Source organism: Dama dama, chromosome 3 (genome assembly GCF_033118175.1).
Source record: "Dama dama isolate Ldn47 chromosome 3, ASM3311817v1, whole genome shotgun sequence".
Lineage (NCBI taxonomy): Eukaryota > Metazoa > Chordata > Mammalia > Artiodactyla > Cervidae > Dama > Dama dama.
Window position 1 is genome coordinate 39963951 of NC_083683.1, and position 13861 is coordinate 39977811.

General features: G+C 38.9%; 1 non-coding gene across 1 annotated transcript; it reads right to left on the bottom strand.

Annotated features, from left to right (window-relative positions):
* Positions 1-12742: 12742 nt before the first annotated feature.
* LOC133049526 (U6 spliceosomal RNA) lies at positions 12743-12849 on the bottom strand. Its single transcript, XR_009691352.1, has one exon. It is a non-coding gene; the product is annotated as a U6 spliceosomal RNA (small nuclear RNA).
* Positions 12850-13861: the final 1012 nt, after the last annotated feature.

The following is a 13861-nucleotide window of genomic DNA, read 5'->3' on the forward strand; positions in this document are numbered from 1 at the left end:
ACTTCCTTCCCATTACTATGGTTTTGCAGCTCTTATATTTTTACCAAAGTCTACATGCAGCGTGGTTCAAAAAGCCAAGGAGTATGGAAAGACAGAAGGAAAAACAACCATCCCTTGTTCCCCTCCTCTCTGCCGGCCAGCCTCACAACTTTTTGAAATCTTAAAGTGGTATCTTCTCTCCCTAGATGGCAAATTCTGTGCTGGTAGTTCCTTTTAATTCCCGTTATGTTTTTCATTTTAGGTGTTGAATAAGTGACTGATAGATTCCAAAGGCACTTTCTGTTTCAAGGTCACTGTATACATCAGGTATACCATACTGTAGTTATAGAAGTTATACCAACAGTGACACTCTAGGAAATGGTTCTTTCCCCTCAATTCCCATGTTTTCTGTCAGTTGTCTTCATATGAAATAACACAGAACATGCAAATAAAAATTCCATTTACTTAGGCTATCTGGCTTTTTTGTGAACATGAGTTTAACATGCTGATGGGTTAAATAACCCTATGTAATCATAAACCAGAAATTGAGAAGGTGGATTTGAAATTTCCACCCATTACTTTTTTTGGGGTTGGGGGATGTTACTTTCTTGGTATACGTGTGTGTGTGTGCATGTGCACATGCACACATGTGATCAGTCTGACTCTTTTAGACCCTACGGACCAGTCCATGGGATTTTCCAGGCAGGAATACTGGAGTGGGTTGCCATTTTCCAGGCAGGAATACTGGAGTGCGTTGCCATTTCCTCCTCCAGGGGATATTCTTGACCCAGGGATCGAACCCATGTCTCCTGGGTCTCCTGCATTGGCAGGTAGATCTTTACTGACCCCCGCCCCCCATCCCAGGAAGCCTATTACTCTCTTGATAGCAGTGGTTAATTTCAGTGTTGTTGCCCAAGTTGTAGACTACAGATGGAGTTGCCACTGAGCCCTTGGATTGGCTGGCTAAAATTCCTTGCCATGCTTCTTGTGGGGTCCAGGAATGTATAGTTTTGTGGTCTGATATATTTTGATGGTTGCCAGATAAAATTGATGTCCGGCATTTTTTCTAGGAAAAACACATTTAGACATTTCCAAGTTGATTTGTAGGAACTTAGTGTTATTAGAATTTTGTGGCAGAACTTTTACTCAAGTGGCAGAAGAAATAAAAGAACTTCAGTTTTGAGGGCTGTTAACAGCACCTTCCATTTAGTGCCAAAGCTGAGAAGGCTAACAAAGTAATGAATTGTTAATATGGATTTATGACAAAAATAAGCAAATATCTAGACTTTTAGGAGTTACCAATATCATAAAATACAGTTTTAGCTACTGACACTAGATTAGCTTCCAAACTTTTTTTAAAAGGCACGTTTCCCCTTATTTCTCAATTTCTGAATTGCTCAATTCAGTAAGCAGAAAGACTACTCTCAGGTTAAACCTTGAGATTTGATTCCTGTTTACTGTTCTTGCTGTTTTATTGGGGGGAGAGAAAAATGGAGAAGTGGACTGCGGAAAAGTTATCTTCTCAAATTACAGGTGAGAATCACGGTCATTTCCTTCATTTACATTCTAAATATTTGAAGAGCAAGTTAGAGATTGTTTGTGAACAAATGAGAGGGATTACCAAGTAATATAACGAGTTAACTCTTTAAACTTACTGGCCTCCCCCTTAAACACTAACTGGCCAGATAACAAGTTTTTACTTGTTGGCACTGCAGTTAAGCCTCAGAATACTCGAAGCAAAATGACCATTTTTCAAAAACTGCTTCACTGAAATATAATTTTAGTGGAGGAACGTTTTAGATTTAGAAGAAATGTGTAAGCTACGGAACTTCGAACCCAACATTTCCAAAAGACATTTAATGAGCGGGTTAATGGAACGCCAGAAGAGAGGACTCTTATGGTTAATCAAGGCGGTAAAAAACCAAGACTCATTTGCGGAGACTGGGCACAGTTGACTTTGATTTAGAGGCATGAGACCAGAAACGAAATAGCCCGACTGGATATTTCTAGGAACTAGTTATGGGAGAATGAAAAAGACAGGAATGAGGGCAGGAAAGTGTGTCTCTTTGCCCGAGGAGGAATTTCACTTGTGAGAGTTTCTGCCCTTTCTACTTAAGAATTTTCAAACGGAACTGCTACAGGGGCTGGCTCTAAAGTCTGCGATGTGCACACGGGCTGTCGACAGGGAAGTGATCCTGGCGCCGCTGGGTGATGCAGAAAAAGTTCTTTGTGTGTAGCCGGCTGCGATGCGGAGCCCAATCGGCTGCGGCCGGGGAGCTCCTCCCAGCCGCTTCCCGGCGCTGCTCGCTCGGGGCTCCTGGACCTCCTGAAATGCAGCGTCGGAAGAAAGATGTTTAGAAACTGACCGACGTCAACGTGTTTCATAATGGAACCACCCCAGATGACTGTGGAATGGAGAGTAAACGACTGTTTTGAACATCCCACTGTGTAAGCTAATGAGTTAATGTCCGTTCACGTAGGCTTAGTTATCCTGGTACAGATGAGAAGAACGTGATTAGGCAAAGTGGCTTTGGATGACTGTCCCATAAAAGAGCATAGTTCTGTTTCTGTTCATGTACGTTTAGTATAAGCTTTTATTATTAGCTAGTCTTTCAGTTATTCTAAAAGTAATAATGTAGTTATTGTCATGATTAGAAATTGAATCTGTTCAGAAGGGTATGAAGTGAAAAGTAAAATTGCAAACCCTGCTAATCCCACTCTCTAGAGGTCACTATCATTAAAAGTTTCTTTTTTGTTCTTCCATGATTTTTTTTTTAAATGCAAGATAAGCATATATTTAAATCGTTTTATAAAAGCGCACACAAATAGCATCATACTATGCATTCTGTTCTGCAGTTTGCTTTTTAAAATTAGTATTTCAGACCTCTCTGCAGCTATATAGCCTTCTATATCTTTTATGGTAACAAAAAAGCTCTATATCATTCTTTTTAACATCTATACAGTATTTCATGATATGAACACACCATCGCTGATTTAATCAACCCCTTGTGGGCATTTAAGTTGCTTCCAGCTTTCTGCTATTGTGAAAAATGATGCAGTAAACATCACAGAATAAATCTCTATACTAATGTTGCTGTGTATCTGTGGGAATATATATGTTGAGTAAATTTCTAGCAATGGAATTTTAGGGTCCAAGGATATGTGCGTTAACATTTTAATGGATGTTTCCAAATCATATTCCATAAAGTCAAGTCGCTCAGTCATGTCCGACTCTTTGTGACCCAGTGGTTTGTAGCCTACCAGGTTCCTCCGTCCATGGGATTTTCCAGGCAAGAGTACTGGACTGGGTTGCTATTTCCTTCTCCAGGGGATCTTCCCAGCCCAGGGATCGAACCCAGGTCTCCTGCATTGCAGGCAGATACTTTACCGCCTGAGCCATCAGGGAAAGGTTGCCACAATTAATGCTTTAGGTTTAATAAGTAACTGTCTTAAACTGGTAAGTTTGGTTGAGGGTTTTCCTTAAAAAGCTGTTTTATAATTTATAAAACAGTTTTTATAATATATGCTGTTTTATAATTTACAAATAGCATATTTAATATTCAGACCAAATAAGCCTGTTCTTTCACTGATTAAATGACCTTGAAGTTGAATCTCTGTTCCATAAAGGATGTCTCTGGACTGTGAAGTACCTACCCCTAGTCTTTAGAACCAGCAAGAAGCCAGGCCCAGCAGTCTGTAAACCTCAGACCTGGCATGACCAGAGATGTCCAGAGCTTCATGCTTTGACTGGGGCTTCTGTTAAAACAACCGTCTTGAGAAATCCTATGGCAGAATCAAAAACATTTTCTTCTGAATATATAATAATATCACCTTCAATTAGTTCTGTTCAAAAGATGTTGATTAAGCACAACTATGGTATTAAGTCCCTCCTTTAACAATCCACTGTCATCCCCACTCTCTCCTCATCCTCGTTCCCCCTCTTTTCTGTCTCTTTTTGTGTTTGTTTCTTTGCGTACCAACCATGTATCCTCTGTACCTACTCATGGTACCAGAGGAGTGGCCAGTTCAAGGGACAACAAAATTGATTTCCTGCAAGTGAAAGGTGGTCCCAGAGAGGGGGTTAACTTTGCCTGTGGTTATTACCACAGTGATCCAGCACTGTATCTTGATTCAACTCCCCCATGGGATATTTGGTCTGCTTATGACACAAAATGCTAAAGCATTCCACGTATACAAAAACACTTCACTTCTTATCTTCCGTTTTAGTTTTTTAATAGTTAATACTTATTTCAGATGAAACAAAGATACAAGTCAAGTTTCGAAAAAGTTGCAATTCAAGTTATTAAGTTGTTTCATAAACAGTCATAACCCCAAATACCTTTGAGATCATAGCCAATTCTTGGAAATACAGAATTTTGACAAGTATTTTATTTCACAAATTACCTGTTTTTTGGAAAATGGCCCTTTCAAAACCCAGCTCTTTCACTCTTGAAACATCTTAAACAAAGACACAGTCACTTTAGAAGAGGATTTAGCTGTCAGCAAAAAGAGGGAAACAACCAAACTAAATTAAATTTCCCATTTAAGGTCTGAATCTCAGTGACTTTGTAAGCTACTTCATTATCATTCAGGGACTTAACACCTTGAAGGAAGTAAACCAACAGGCATAGAAAAGCTGTCTAATCAAAATTCTTAATTTCTAACTCTCAATTTCCCAGTAACACATTAGAAGCTAGCAGGAAGAGAGAGGAGGTGAAATGTGTTGTTTCATGTTGTCCCTAAATAGAATGTTCTTCCCAACTGGCAGGAAGCACCTGGGGGATTACTTGCTTTAGAAATTTGGAAATGTTTTTGAAATAAGAAGGGAAAAATAAATTGATTTCTAGGTTCAAGTGCTTTTACCACATTCACATACATGCATTTTTATAATCCAAATTGTCATGATAATGAATTCAAGTTAAAAATTTAAATTTAGGGAAGAACAGCATCAAGATAGGGAATTGAGATAGGAAATTTTAGCTAACTTTGCATCCCCTTTTCTGACTTGACGAAAATTGACCTTCAATATTACAGTACTTTCATTTTTACAGCTCTTTATATATTCTGTAAAAAAACTTAAAAGTGAAACAAAGATGTTTCTTGACTATTATAATCCCTACTGACCAACTTTTCTTATTTTTTAAATCCATTAAGACTTTAGAAAATACTCTTTCTCAAATCCATCTTTTAGTTAACAATTTACTAATGGAATTGATGTGATTTTTCTTTTTCTACTTTTACTTTTCAGAAGAAGGTATATTCTGGTTCCTTTTATTATTCTTATCTGATTTCTTTAGGTGTAATTCTTTTTTTTTTCTTTTGTAGTTAACATGAAATCAATTCATTGCAGAGGATTCTGTTGTTCTGACTAATAATATGAATGCATATTTACCCACATTGCTAGAAAAAAGTGTTACATAAGAGAGAGCTTTCGGACACTGAGAGTTAAGGGAGAAATTTGTACTTGTAGACCATTGATCTTTGTGTTTTAAATAAAAGTTTAAAAAGAATTTCACCATTATATAACCAGTACCTTAAGAAAATGTTACTACATTCTGTTAATATTGAATTAACAATTGACAGTTCACAGAATTAGCGAATTGAATCATCCAACTGGAAACACAGGGCACCAATTCTTCTGGTCAGCAATACTTTAAAAGTAAGGATTTATTGAGAGTTCTTTTATTACTTCTACTTTATTTCTTTTGCAAAATATGTGATGGGTATTAAACTGAGATTTACTAGGGTACTTAAAATCCTGTCAAAGTGAAACAAAAACTTTTTGTTGTAAGTATTACTGATTTAAAAGCATTTGTGAGGGGGGATGGTTATGCTTTTGGAGTCTCACTCATTACTGAAAATAAAATATTCTTGAGTATTTCCCCCCTTTTTAGAGTAGACGTGTATTTTACTGATTCCAAGCTGATACTTCAGAAATACTTCACATATTTTAACTAACTAACTTTTGTGATTTGGTTTTAAAAATGAGTTGCATTTTTAGATTGTACCCTCTTTTAGATACCTGATTTATGTATTCCTAAAGACATGTTGCAGAACCTGTCACTGCAAATTGAGCTGAAACACTGGTCCTTTTTACCATCCTTTGTTGTTCAGATTTCAGAATTTCAAGTGGGTTTGTTGTCAACTTTAGTATACCTTTTGAGAATAAATGCAGTCTCTAATTTCTTGTGTGTGTGTATGCTCCTGGAGCTGGCATGCTTCTTTTCAGCCAACTGAAAGCAGAGCCTGGTCCGTCTCCTCTCCCAGATTAAATCTAGTTTCAGTCGTTTTAAATTTAGTTGTGACCAAAAGAAGTGCCCTCATTTTTCTTTTTAATTTTCAGTGACCAGAATCTATAGTCTTGCTGTAGTCTTTGGGAACTTTCAGTATGTAGCTACTTTTGGCTTTACATCTGGTTACTCTAATAGTGTCTGTATTCTTTGGGCTTTAAATTTGTGATTATACCTTCTTGTCGTCTGCAGGGTTACACAGACACAGTGAGCTGTTTTGTTTTATATTCTTTTCTTTTTCTGGTTGGGATATGGTTCTCCCAATTGCTAATAGGCAATTGTGGTCATTTTATTGAGTTTGCCTCACCCCTGTCCTTGTCCCCACTTCCCCTTACCCACAATTTAATACTTCTCAGTAAGACCCTTCACACTTCACCTAGCACAAAAACCTGATTGTGTGGTTGAACAGTACCATGCATAGTCCAGTCCTTGGGACACATAGTAGATGTATTGGGGTTTATTTCACAGGTAATAGGCTGTGTTCCTTGACTTTTAATTGCTCTCTTACTACATGGCAAGTTTTATGCTGCGCACTTAACATATATTATTTGACTTAAACACTGCGAGTGGCATATAATCACAGTGTCCCCACTTTGCAGATGAGGAAGAGGTTGAAACAGAAGGCCATCTCTTTGCCAGGTGGCAGAGCTGGGATTTGAAGCCAGGTTATCCGATTTTAACATCTGATCCATTGTGCTGTGTGCTGTGTCGTGTCCGACTCTTTGCGACCCCTGGACTGGTGGACTGTAGCCCACCAGGCTCCTCTATCCATGGAATCTTCCAGGCAAGAATACTGGAGTTGGTAGTCATTCCCTTTTCCAGAGGATCTTCCTGACCCAGAAATCAAACCCAGCTCTCCTGCATTGGCAGGTGAATCGATTACCACTGACACCACCTGGAAAGCCCCCCTGATGTATTAATATGATCTAATATCTGGAATCTCCAGCCTTGCTATGCAACCTGAGTTAGTCACTGCGAGCTACTGTTATATCAGAGGAAGGGCTCCCAAGGGATCCAGACTTGTGCACTTGCTGACTTGATTGTTCAGAGAAAACTAGAGTTTCTGCAGTCCTCCCTGCCCTGCCCCATACACTATGTACTACAAATCACTTTTGTTCTTGAGGGCCTCACTGGTCTCATCTGTCAACTAGAAATAATATTACTTTAGGTAAATTATTTATTGTTCTGTTTGTAATTTTTAAAAATTTTTGAAATAGCTCTAGGTTTATATAAAAACTGTAATTATAAAGGTAGTTGCAAAGATAGTACAGAGGACAGAGAGGAACGGTGTCCCCTTCTCCTAGTTTACCCCAGTGGTTACATCGTATTTAACTGTGGCATAAGCAGAACCACAAAACTGACATTGGTATATACTGTATGCATGGTTCTGTGCCATTTTATCACCAGCAGGTTAATGTCGTCACCCTCGAAAGCAGGATGCAGAGCTTTTAAAACAATTGTATTTATTCTGCCGTGCCAGGTCTTAGCAGCGTGTGGGATCTCCATTGCTATGTGCAGGATCTTCATTGTGGCGTGAGGCATCTTTAGTTGCAGCATGAGGGCTCTTTAGTTGTGGCATGTGGGATCTAGTTCTCTGAGCAGGGATCTAACCTGTGCCCCCTGCATAGGGAGCATGGAGTCTTAACCACTGGACCACCAGGGAAGTTCCAGAATGCAGCACTTTTTAAAAAAATCTTTTTATTTTGTATTGGAGTATAGTCAATTAACAATGCTGTGACAATTTCAGGTGGATAGCAAAGGGACCCCGCTGTACTTATACATGAATCCATTCTCCCCAAAACTCCCCTCACATCCAGGCTGTCACATAACATTGAGCAGAGTTCTCTGTGCTATACAGGATGCAGAACTTTTTTTTTTTTGATGCAGAACTTTTCAATCACAACTAAGATCGCCTTCATGCTACCTGTTTGTAGTGACCATCCTCCTGTCCCTAACCCTTGGCAACTATTGGTTTGCTCTCCATCTCTATATATTTTGTTATTTCAAATCTGTCTCTTAAAAAAAACACTGTGTTTTTATTATGAAATATCTTGATCAGAAAAGTACAGAGACTACTGTAACAATACTTCATAACCACCATTCAGATAAACAGATTTCATAAGTGTTGCTGTTTTTCTTTCAAAACTTAAAAAAACAAAATCACAGATTGAGTTTAAGGCCTCTTTGTTTTACTCTCTGATTCTACTGACTGGCTTCTCTCCCCTGAGATAAACTCTACCCTACAGGTATTGTGTATCCTTCCCATCCATGTTTTTAATCTTTGACAACGTAACTAGAAGCCTATAAATAACATATAGCATGGTTTTGTATGTTTTTAAATTTTACATAATAAGTCAGCAAATATTTATTGAGTGCCTACTATGTGCTAGGCACTGTTCCAGACCTTAGGAATATAGTGGTAAATATATAAATTTATGAACATATAAATATATAAATCTATGAATAAATGAAATGAATAAATGAATATGAATAAATGAAATAATTGTACATATCTGTAACTGTGTGAAGATGATGAAACACGATACTGTGGTTCAGATGCTTAGAGGTGGGGGAGTGAGGCAGTTGGCAGGGTACTGAGGAGAGGCCTTGCTGAGGATATTGCATTTAAAAAGGAACAAGGCCAGGCTTGCCTGGTGGCGCAGTGAATAGGAATCTGCCTGCTAATGTAGGGGACATAGGTTTGATTCCTGATCTAGGAATATTCCACATACAGTTTTCCAGGGATGAGATCAGTCAGGGACATAGTGATGGCTTTCACTCAGATGAAAAAGCTTGGTATCATCTTAGCTTTCTGCAATTTGCCTTTATGATTCAACATTGTGGTGGGAGATTTATTTATGTTGATACTTTTCAAGTTAATTCATTTAATTAATTCATTTTGCTCTGTATATCCCATTTTATGAGCGTACCAAATTTTATTTATTTATTCATTTTCTTACTAATAAACTTTAAAATATGTATATTTCTTCTATACGTGGTTCTGCCCAGAACATCCTGACATGTGACTTCTTGTGGGTAGGATACAAGTATTTCTCAGGGGGTATACATTTAGCAATATCTTTGCTGGGGTCTTTAGGTGTGCTCACTGTCAAATTTGTCAGATAGTTTGAAATTGCTGTCCAAAGAGATTGTATCAGTTTATAGTCACTAACTGTGTGTGAGAATTTCCTTTCCCCCACATCCTCGACATTTGGTATTGTGTTTTTAGCCACTGCCAATCTAATGGATATGACATGGACGGTCATTTCCTGACTACTACCTAGTATGCTTTTTGGCTCTTCGGGTTTCTGTTCTGAGAATTCCTTGTCCTTATCCTATGCCCACTTTCCAGTTGGGCTGTTTGATTTGTAAGTTTTCTGCATATTCCTGGGTATTAATCCTTTCTTGAATTTTATGCATTGAAATATACATTGAAAACACCTTTTTTGGGTTTTATGCATTAAAATAGGACTTTCCTGATAGCTCAATTGGTAAAGAATCTGCCTGCAATGCAGGAGACCCTGGTTTGATTCCTGGGTCAGGAAGATCCCCTGGAGAAGGGAGAGGCTACCTACTCCAATATTCTTGGGCTTCCCTTGTGGCTCAACTGGTAAAGAATCTGCCCACAGTACAGGAGACCTGGGTTTGATCCCTGGTTTGGGAAGATCTCCTGGAGAAGGGAAATGCTACCCACTCCAGTATTCTAGCCTGGAGAATTCCATGGACTGTATAGTCCATGGGGTCATAAAGAGCGACTTTCACTTTCACTTCATGCATTAAAATATTTTCTAATTTTCAGCTTGTCTTTTCACTTTTTAAAATGATGGTTAACATTAAAAATTTTACCATTGTCAGATTTACCAGTCTTATTCTTTATGTTTTATCTTCCCAAACCCCAAGATCATAAAAATATTAAAGTATTGTTTTCCACTTTAGCTATTGAGTTGACATTAAAATTAATTTGTGATGGGGGAAGTATGTATTAAAAATTTATTTTTCCATATGGAAAACTAACTTATCCAACACTATTTATGAAATAGTCTTTATCCTTTCCCTACTGATTTGTATGTTATCTCTGTTATTTGTCAAGTTTTCCCATAAGCCTGGATCTGTTTACAGGTTCTGTGTTCTGTTCTGCTATTCTATGTGTCTGTTTCTCCCCCAGTGCCATTCTTCTGAAATTACTCTAGCTTCATAATAAGCTTTCCTATCTAGTGTGGTGAATTATCTTTGCTCTTCTAAGTTACCTTCTTATTTTTTTGTTCTGATATTAACTTATAGATGAACTTGTCAAGTGCCATGGGAAAAATTATGGATTTTAATCATAATTACAATGAGCTTATAGACAGATTTGGGTCTTCCCATTCCATGTGTGAACATAGCATATCCTTTCAACTTACTTAGAATTTTTATGTGCCTCAATCAAGCTTTATCCATAAAGATCCTATATTTCCTTTGTTAGACTTTTTTTGTAAGTTCTCCAGGTTTTCCTTGCTACTGTTAATGGAATCTTATTTTCTGTTGCGATAAGGGATCATTACTTTTTTTTTTTTTGAATATTCATTTGTATCCAGCAATCTTTAATTCTTGTGGTTTGTCAAAAGAGTCTTTTGGATTGTTTTTATTTTAGACAGTCACATTGTCTGCAAATTAATGTATTAGTTTTTTCAGTTAACCAGCGTGTGAATAATCTTAAATCCCTTTCATAATCTAGGATCCATGATTTTATTCGGTGCTTTTGTATCTGTGTGTGAGTAAAATTTATGCATGGATACTCACTCTTAATGCATCTTGATACACTGTACAACAATCTTCTTTAATTCTTACCTCCTGTTCCTTTCTTTATAGACTTTACTGAGAAATTTTCACCAAAATTTTGATAACAAAAATAGTTATAATAAAGAAGTCATTAAGATATTAGACATCATTCTTCAGTTGCTGGTGACTGTGATAGCTCTATAGACTCAGACACATGGGGCACATATTATAGATTGCAAGATGAGGTCAAGAAGAAACAAGAAAAAGAAAACTTGTCAACCCTGTATATTTATAGAACACACACACATACACACATACATTCCATACCTGTGGGTGTGTGGAGGTGTGTGTCTGTGTGTGTGTATAGTCAAGTGAGCTATCCAACATGCTGGCACTGAGATCATATTTTCTATAGTTGGAAACATCAAATGCAGGAAATGTGTGCAGTTTCCAATTAAGGTTCAAAGGTGTATGGCAGGTCTCTAAGAGACTTTGGGAGGTATTATTTCTTTTTTTTTTTCATTTATTTTTATTAGTTGGAGGCTAATTACTTTACAATATTGTAGTGGTTTTTGCCATACATTGACATGAATCAGCCATGGATTTACATGTGTTCCCCATCCCAATCCCCCCTCCCGCTTCCCTCCCCATCCCTTCCCTCTGGGTCTTCCCAGTGCACCAGCCCTGAGCACTTGTCTCATGCATCCAACCTGGGCGGGTGATCTGTTTCACCCTTGTTAGTATACTTGTTTCAGTGCTGTTCTCTCAGAACATCCCACCCTCGCCTTCTCCCACTGAGTCCCAAAGTCTGTTCTGTACATCTGTGTCTCTTTTTCTGTTTTGCATATAGGGTTATCATCACCATCTTTTTAAATTCCATATATATGCGTTTTTAGTATACTGTATTGGTCTTTATCTTTCTGGCTTACTTCACTCCGTATAATGGGCTCCAGTTTCATCCATCTCAATAGAACTGATTCAAATGAATTCTTTTTAATGGCTGAGTAATATTCCATTGTGTATATGTACCATAGCTTCCTTATCCATTCGTCTGCTGATGGGCATCTAGGTTGCTTCCATGTCCTGGCTATTATAAACAGTGCTGCGATGAACATTGGGGTGCACGTGTCTCTTTCAGATCTGGTTTCCTCGGTGTGTGTGCCCAGGAGTGGGATTGCTGGGTCATATGGCAGTTCTATTTCCAGTTTTTTAAGGAATCTCCACACTGTTCTCCATAGTGGCTGTACTAGTTTGCATTCCCACCAACAGTGGAAGAGGGTTCCCTTTTCTCCACACCCTCGCCAGCATTTATTGTCTGTAGACTTTTGGATAGCAGCCATCCTGACTGGCGTGTAATGGTACCTCATTGTGGTTTTGATTTGCATTTCTCTGATAATGAGTGATGTTGAGCATCTTTTCATGTGTTTGTTAGCCATCTGTATGTCTTCTTTGGAGAAATGTCTGTTTAGTTCTTTGGCCCATTTTTTGATTGGGTCATTTATTTTTCTGGAATTGAGCTGCAGATTTTTGAGATTAATCCTTTGTCTGTTGCTTCATTTGCTATTATTTTCTCCCATTCTGAGGGCTGTCTTTTCACCTTGCTTATAGTTTCCTTTGTTGTGCAAAAGCTTTTAAGTTTCATTAGGTCCCATTTGTGTATTTTTGCTTTTATTTCCAATATTTTGGGAGGTGGGTCATAGAGGATCTTGCTGTGAAAAAATATGGAACGCTTCACGAATTTGCATGTCATCCTTGCTCAGGGGCCATGCTAATCCTCTCTGTATCGTTCCAATTTTAGTATATGTGCTGCAGAAGCGAGCACGGGAGGTATTATTTCTGGAGGTGAGTCCCTTGGGACCTCTTTGGTGGGTCCCTTGGACCAGGAGTGGATCAAGTTTGGGTGGCTCCCAACTCTACGATTATGGAAAAGGCAATGGCAACCCACTCTAGTACTCTTGCCTGGACAATCCTATGGACAGAGGAGCCTGGTAGGCTGTGGTCCATGGGGTTGCTAAGAGTCAGATATGACTGAGTGTCTTCACTTTCACTTTTCACTTTCATGCGTTGGAGAAGGAGATGGCAACCCACTCCAGTGTTTTTGCCTGGAGAATCCCAGGGACAGGGGAGCCTGGTAGGCTGCCGTCTGTGGGGTCACACAGAGTCGGACACGACTGAAGCGACTTAGCAGCAGCAGTAACTCTAGGATTATGGTCAGAATAGTCCACAGGATGGGTTGTAGCAAGGTCCCCTTCACTGCTCTACTCTTGGGACATAAGGAAGCTCCTTTCTGCATCAGAGCCATGTGTCCTGTGATTCCCTAAGATCCTGGCCCCAGCAATACATGGGGTGGTGGTGGTGAGAAAAAGGACCAGGAAGTGCCGTCTGGGCAGTCTCCTGGGTGAAACAGGAAGGATCATACATAGGCCCATTTGTCTTGGGATACCTCTCAAGGGCCTGGCCTAGAGAGCTTTGCTCGGCCTGCTTTTCTGGGTTGTCCAAACCTCCCTGGATTGAGGTCCAGTCAGGATGTGGTCTGAACTGAGAGGCAGTTGGAAGGCCATTTGCTCCACCACTGAATCTACTTGGTCAGAGACCAAGTCATAGCTGTTCCCCGAAGCTATGAGAGTAAACACTGCCTCCTATTTTTAGTAGTTCATTGCTTGCAAAAATAGCTTGAAATCCAGACCTATGAGTCTCAGCAGCCTTCAGCTTAACAGGCTACCCCGTGATAACAGCCACTTCAACAACGACAGTTAATAGTTACCACTAACAATTACCCAGAGTTACTGCGTGCAGGTGTTGTGCTGTGTGCTCCATATGCAATATCTTGTTTC